Raw genomic sequence first — 7,704 nt, 5'->3', positions numbered from 1 at the left:
AGTACAATAAAAACTACCTTAAAATATTCAAAAGAAATTAAAAATACTAATAAAATAGCTCTAAATATGTGCAAAATTTCACAGTATGCAGCAATAATATAGTTCAAGTGATGGTGCGTGCATTATAAATATGACCAGCAGGTGTCAGTGTGGTAACAAAAACTAAACTGCACCTGAATGAAAGGAACACTGAACTTCATGTTGAGTTCTCACTGAAACCAAGAGCATTTTCATGTCAACACGTCTCCGTAAAGGTTCTGATGTTTGTCTTAAATATGGAAAAGTTAAAGCAAAATCAGTGACTTTTTTGTGTTTGTGTACTGTCTGTGAGTATTGATGTCAACGTAGAAATCTGCACGGCCTCATATTGGACTCAAAATGCTCAGCCTAAAATAGGGTTAGGTTTAGGTCAGTTTATTTCAGACACAGACATAATACAAAACATATAGGAAAATGATGATGATAATAATAATAATAATAATAATAATAATAATAATAATAATAATAATAATAATAATAATAAACAATACACAAATAAAAAAATTAACAACAACAACAACAACAACAATAATAATAATAATAATAATAATAATAATAATAATAATAATAAACAATACACAAATAAAAAATCAAAACAATAGAAAAATAATAATAATAATAATAAACAATACACAAAAAAGTCAAATAATAGAAAGAAAAAAAAAAAAAGAACAGCTGTTGTGCCTGAAAGGGAGCAGGAAGAAGCCAGTGCTTCTCCAGTCCTACCCATAAAATACAAATCCTATTTTTAAAGTAAACTATTGAAGGCTGGTTCTTGGTGCAAACTAAAGTATGTTCTGGTTTCTGATCTCCATGAAGTGAACGTAAAACAGTGACTTCTGTCTGTGAAGACATTATTTCTGTTTTATTCTACAGTTGTCAGGACTTTTTGGTGGTCTGTGGACATTTCAGATAGTTTTCATTACTTTAAGTGGCTGCTGTGATTTCGAGATAAAAGTCCTTTTTAATTTTTTAAAAAATTATTATTATTTTGAATTATACTTTTACTTAAACATAAGCATGTACTTAGACATAAGGAACCACACAGACACAATTAAAAAACAACAACAACAACAACAAAATAAATAATATTATCAACTCCTCTTTACAATGGGATAAAAGTCAACAAAATATTTGGCATTTTAATGTTGAAAAGTTAAATATTCAACCTTAAAGTAACAGAATAAACAAAATAATGACTGAATAATGGACAGCTTTTCTAAATTCTGCCCCATTAAAGCAGACATACCCCTGTCATAGATAATTTATTTTGCTGTTTTGCATTTACATCATAGACAAAATGAGAAACTACAGGCAGAATAAAAATCTAATATTTGCTGTCTGTGGGAAACACATTAGCAGAGAAAACTGTGAAAACTAAACAGAAAAGTAGATCGTATAATAATGATGGATATTATTCTGTCACATTTTATTAAGTAGTCATTGAAAACGAGAACAACTCATGAACTCCATACATAATTACATAAGAGGAAACATACATTTTAACTCTATTCACATCAGTGACTGTTCATCAGAAATGAACAGAAAATCATCTGTTAAGAACATAAAATATATGAAACTGACAACACATTTGTAACCTATGATTTAAAAGCCCAAGAGGGATATTCACAGTTAAGACAAAACCAAAAACACAGAGAACGAAAAAAACAAACTGAATGTTTTACAGATGGGCTGAGTTCAAAGAGTCAAAATTATGCAATGTTGTTTTGAAACTGTCTAAAGCACAGGTGCCAAACATGCGGCCCGTGGGCCAAAAGCGGCCCTCCAAAGGTTCAAATCCGGCCCGCGGCAGGATTTTATGGAATGCAAAAATGACACTGAAGATCTGACCAGTCTGTGGTGTTGAACTGGTTTGAGCCCAGTGTGATCGAAAGTCCCATAATAACATAATAACCCTGACAATGAAATGTGACCAACCTGAAAATGAAGCACAATTTGAACAATATTCTGTCGGTTACTACATGTTTTGTGGATTTCTAGATCCGATTTGTAAGTTGTGTTCATAAGTTGACAGATAATATTGTAGACATTCTTATTTTAGTTCCACACTCCAAACTTCAAAATTTCAACAATATTATGTTTGTGTAACATTGTGTGTAAACGCACATGTACAAGTCATAAGTAGAGGCAGAATATCGTTCAAATTTAACTTGTTTTTCTTAAGAAATTAGATTTTTTTTCTGGTTATTCACATCTTTTTGGTGAAGAGTTTGTAAATGTAAATATTTTCATAATTTAATGTTTTGATTGCACTAAAATGAAGAGAAAAACTTGGAGTTGTCATTATTTATAGGTTTTTATGCTATTATTTTAATGGTTTGGCCCGCTTGAGATTGAATTGGGCTGAATGTGGAACCTGAACTAAAATGAGTTTGACAGCCCAGGTCTAAAGGGTCAGTAATCAGAGAAGCAACAGGAGTAAAAACATGGTATAGAGGTAATGTAGTATTATTTATTTATTTGTTTATTTATTTATTTATTTAGAACATGCACAAAAAAAACAAACAAAACAAAATAAAAACAAAAAAAACAACATTCAAATGGACAGAATCTATCTCCAAGCACATAGAAGTCTGAATTTTGCATGGTCGAAAAGGAGTAGGAAGAAGTATAAACTTATTTAATCCTACCCCTCAGTGCTTTTACACCTTTATCACTAACTTGATACAAGAGTCAAACAATACTATTTTCCTAATTTTAACATATATTATGGATGAAGCAGCAGAGGAAAGTAATTTAAGAAAAAAAAAAGACTTAAAAGTGTCATAAGACTGTCAGAAGTTTGCATTGTCTCATTTTGACTATTTTATCTGCACACAAAGATTATAGGACATGGCGATATTAAAATGTTTTTTGTTTTTTTTTCTTTTTTTTTTTTTTTCTTATTTACATTTTTCTGTCTGTTTGATGATACCATAGATGAAAACTTGATGATACCACATTATAGACGTATATGTGTTATTCACCTTTGACTCAGTGCCACAGTCTGGAGACATAATGTTTTGTGTCTATAAATCTAGAGGTACATTCTGTTTGTCTTTGTTGCTGTTAGTTGTGATAATTAGCTGTACATATAACCCCTTTTAACAAGGTATACACTGTGTGGTTTTGGGCTGTCCCAGATGAAAGATGTTAAAATCTAGTCATAGATTTGGACATTGATACAAACAAACAAACAAACAAAAACTGTGGTCCTATTTTGGCAAAATGTTAACAGTTTCAGACGACCATGTTGCAAATGCAATGTTGCATGTTTATTGTATTCATTTATTTTACCTTTATTTAACCAGGTAAGTTAGATAAGAAATGATTCTCATTTTCGATAATGACCTGGACATTTAGAGACGAACAGCCAGTCACACCTACATTCACACCAATGGGCATTTTAGATTATCCAGTGAACTTCTCAGTGCATGTGTTGGATGTGTGCCGCTGCTGCTGCTAACAACTATGTCTGCAAAACAAACTATTAGAATGTAACATGGATCAATGGGACATTAGGGTGGTCCAAAAAATGTTTTTTCAAATTCTCTGGATTCGAACCCTGCCTTTGGTTCCATATCTGGCCAAATTACTTTGGTCCAAATTTTATGCAAATTAATTAATATTTAGAGGTTGCACAGACAGGTGCAGATGGCTCTATATACTCTAACAGAACTAGCCAAATGAATAAGGCAGATTAGAATAATTTGTAATTTTATTCTCAAAATCAAACTGACACTCACATAAAAATATTCTTTAGAAAGTCCAGCAACCACTGTTGGTTTATTGAAATTACAAAAATGTTCCTGTGTTCTTTGACAACTTGTTGCCAGTACTGTTTGTGATCTGCATTTGTTGTTCAGCTACAGTTGAAGTCTGGAATAAGCTCCACCCCTCTGTCAGCAACATCATTGACAACTTTTGTGGAATGCAGTTTTCTCCTGCTTCTGAAAGTCTTGTCTTGAAAGGCTTGTGCTGGACTGCTGCTGCTGCTGGCCATATGGATTTAACTGTTAACAGTCCAAACTAAGCATTAAATTAAATGAACCTGGTCTATGCTTTACTTCAGCCATATATTCTAGATGAAGCACTCCAACCTTGATAGTAAGTAAGTACATTTTATTTATAGAGCACTTTTCATGGACAGAGTCACAAAGTGCTTTATCAAATCAAACTCAAATCAAATTTACAGAAACCCAACAGAATCCTCCAGGAGCCAACACTTGTGACTGGTGACAGTGGAAGGAAAAAGTACCTTTAACAGGTTTAAACCTGGAGCAGAACCAGACTGAGGAGGATGGATGAGTGACAGGAGGAGAGAGAGGGTTAAAGAGAGAGAGTAAAGGAGGAGAAAAGAGAGAGAGAGACTGGGGGAGAGGGGGGAGGTAGGGGGAGACACATGGAGTACATGTAACACTGTAAAGTAGTAACTTTACACTGAGAAAAACAAATTAAACAGTACAAATAAAATACAATAAGAATACGCATAAAACACAATAAAGTACCATTAAACAGTTTAAAATATGATGAATACATAAAGTGTAATTAATTTGTGGTGGATCTGAGTCAGGTGGGAAATTCCAAAGCTTGTTTGAACAGGAGGGTTTGGAGGTGTTTTTTCAAACTCTCTACAGTAGGGGTCTCAAACTCCGGTCCTCGAGGGCCACTATCCTGCATGTTTTAGATGTATCCCTCTTCCAACACACCTGATTCAAATGATAAGCCTACCATCAAGCTCTGCAGAAGCCTGATAACGACCGTCAGGTGTGCTGGAAGAGGGAAACATCTAAAACATGCAGGATACCGGCCCTCGAGAATCTGAGTTTGAGACCCCTGCTCTACAGAGTCCATGGACCGTAAGTGTAGAGGCAACTCATTCCACAGACGACCTGCTACAGCTTTAAAGGACATGTCAGCCCGTGTGCTCAAACAGGTGTGTGGAACCATCAACAGGTGGAACCATCAGCAGGTGTGGAACCATCAGCAGGTGTGTGGAACCATCAGCAGGTGGAACCATCAGCAGATGGAACCATCAGCAGGTGCGTGGAACCATCAGCAGGTGCGTGGAACCATCAGCAGGTGTGTGGAACCATCAGCAGGTGGAACCATCAGCAGGTGGAACCGTCAGCAGGTGTGTGGAACCATCAGCAGGTGGAACTGTCAGCAGGTGTGTGAAACCATCAGCAGGTGGAACCATCAGCAGGTGTGGAACCATCAGCAGGTGTGAGGAACCATCAGTAGGTGTGTGGAACCATCAGCAGGTTCTGTTCTTCAGATCTCAGGCTAGGAGCCCAGCTGCAGGGCTGGATCAGGGCAGTAGTGCGTGCAGGGCCTGGCCATGTAGAGCCTGGAAAGTCAGCACCAGAATTTAAAATGAAAACGACATCGTACTGCTGCTTCTCTTACAGCTCAGCTCGTCTATGCTGAAAATGAACAATTAGTCCATTTCCAGGAAACTTCCAGCAACTTGTGCAACCTCTAAAACATCTCCTTTTTCTTCCAAATTTTTTCCTAAATCATCTTCTGAATGCCAAAACCTAATGCAGGGTTCTAACTGAGGTGATCTGAAACTGTATATTTTACCAGGACTGTCGGACCACCCTACTGGGACTTTAAAGGTTTGTGTCTAAAACTACTAGCCTCATGCTTTCTTTGCAAAATTTGCATCTCAAGTTGTCCTCTTATCCTAAATTCACAGCCAGATGAAGACAAAAATAAGACTTTTGTAACAGTCATTTGCTTACCTTCATTGTTTTCAGCTTTAGCAGCAAAAGTAAATGTACTTTAATGATGTTAATATGATTCCATTTATCATAACAGAAAAATGTGGCTTTTTGATAGATTTCCTGGGATAATCCTGCCCCCTTGTGCAGTGGATAAATGCCGCTGATCCCCTGTTACTGCTTTAGGTTAAGACGGATGTTCATCAGGTGGGTTTCCAGCTACAGCACTGTATAAAAAAATATTATGTCTTTATTTCTTTAAGTTTCAAGGTTCAAGGTTACTTTATTTATGCCTGTGGGTAAATTTGTTTTGCAGACAGAGGGATTGCATTTGGCATTACAACAAAACACACACTGAACCTGTTCGGCAGGTACTTGATCGAGTGTCCGGACATAAAGTGCTCAGTGTTCCACCATTCATCAGTAATAACAGCATGGATAAGGAAAAGGATAAAATAAATAAATAAGATCAAATAAATAGAAACAAGATGCAATAAAACACAATAAAAACCTCAAGAAGATAAAAACAGTCTGGGATAAAAACCAGGATAAGAACATAAAATTTGAATATTAGAAGTCACAATAATAATAAAGAGAGCAAAGACGTAGGATAAATAAGTAAATAAAGTGCAATGTCACTATTTCATATTGAGCTCAGTTTACCGTATGAACATTATGTGCACTGTGTGTCGTAGAAATATGAATAAAGACAGTTCAGCGTTGTTCATCATTGAGCTGCTTCTGTTAAAGTACCTGCTGAGCTTTTATAGTTTGCTGTTCAAGCCAACTCACCAGGACATATACTGGTCCTGCTCAGGTAATAGACAGACACATCAAGAAGAGAAACCCCTCATCCATCACTTCACACACAGTCCAGAGTTCAGGGGTCGTCTGAAACTGCAGCTGGGTTTCTGTTAATATCCTTAAATCAACCCATTAACTGTATATTTATATCCAGTATTTTCAAACCTCTTTGCTTTCACGTTAATATTGCTGTGGAACTTGCTTGCAGTGCCATAACATCTTTATAATAAAAAATTGAGAATAAAATATGAATGAAGTCATACTTTGTTTTCATATATATGTATAAGTTTTTTCATGTTTTCTTGCAATCTGTTTTTATTTCTAAGGACTAAGTAAGATTACTTTTGTTTTGTTGCATATTTGAAATAAACTGAACTGAACTTTTGACATGTTGCAAAGGAGGGAAAAAGAAAGAAAACTGCTAATAGTGTTTAGTACATTTACAATAACAGGAACAAATACAATATGTCCTTCAGGTTGAGCTATGGCTGCTATGAACAGAATACCACAGCTAGAGGTTGTGCTAGATTTTGACATTCTTTTGCTGTTTTCATTTTAAAATTGTAGATAGAGGTGATGAAAGTATATTTCAGTCTCTTCATCAGTCCACACATGGATTACATTTTCATAGTTTTTTTGGGGGAAATCCAGAAAACAGCACAACCTACTGATATGTTAAGGTTCCATATGTCAGCATTTGTCAAAAAAAAAAAAAAAAAAAAAATACAAGTATATCTATCTTCCTTTATGGGTTTTACTTCCTTCCTTTTTTTTTTTTTTTTTTTTTTTTACAAAATTACGTAGGGTTTCTTCAATTTAGCTGGGCCTTGAACCCATAAAGACCCAGTGCTACTTTTGTGGCAGTTCGCAAAAGGAATTTTTCTCTATTTCTACCTTTCTTAACCGATTTATCACCAATTTTATTATAATATTATCCTCTGTATTTTGCATTTTTTGGTGTAAATCATATATTTCCCTAAATTCAATTCATGTATCATATAAATGTTCATGAAAACTCCACAGTAAATTCAAAGTTAATTATATCAAAACAGAAAAATTAAGAAAAAATGACTTTTTCAGCAAAGATATTGCTAACCGAATGTAAAACCAAGTGTGTCCATCCACTGTCATTTAT

The sequence above is a fragment of the Sphaeramia orbicularis genome, chromosome 17 (assembly GCF_902148855.1).
Source record: "Sphaeramia orbicularis chromosome 17, fSphaOr1.1, whole genome shotgun sequence".
Classification (NCBI taxonomy): Eukaryota; Metazoa; Chordata; class Actinopteri; order Kurtiformes; family Apogonidae; genus Sphaeramia; species Sphaeramia orbicularis.
This window is presented reverse-complemented; position numbering follows the sequence as displayed.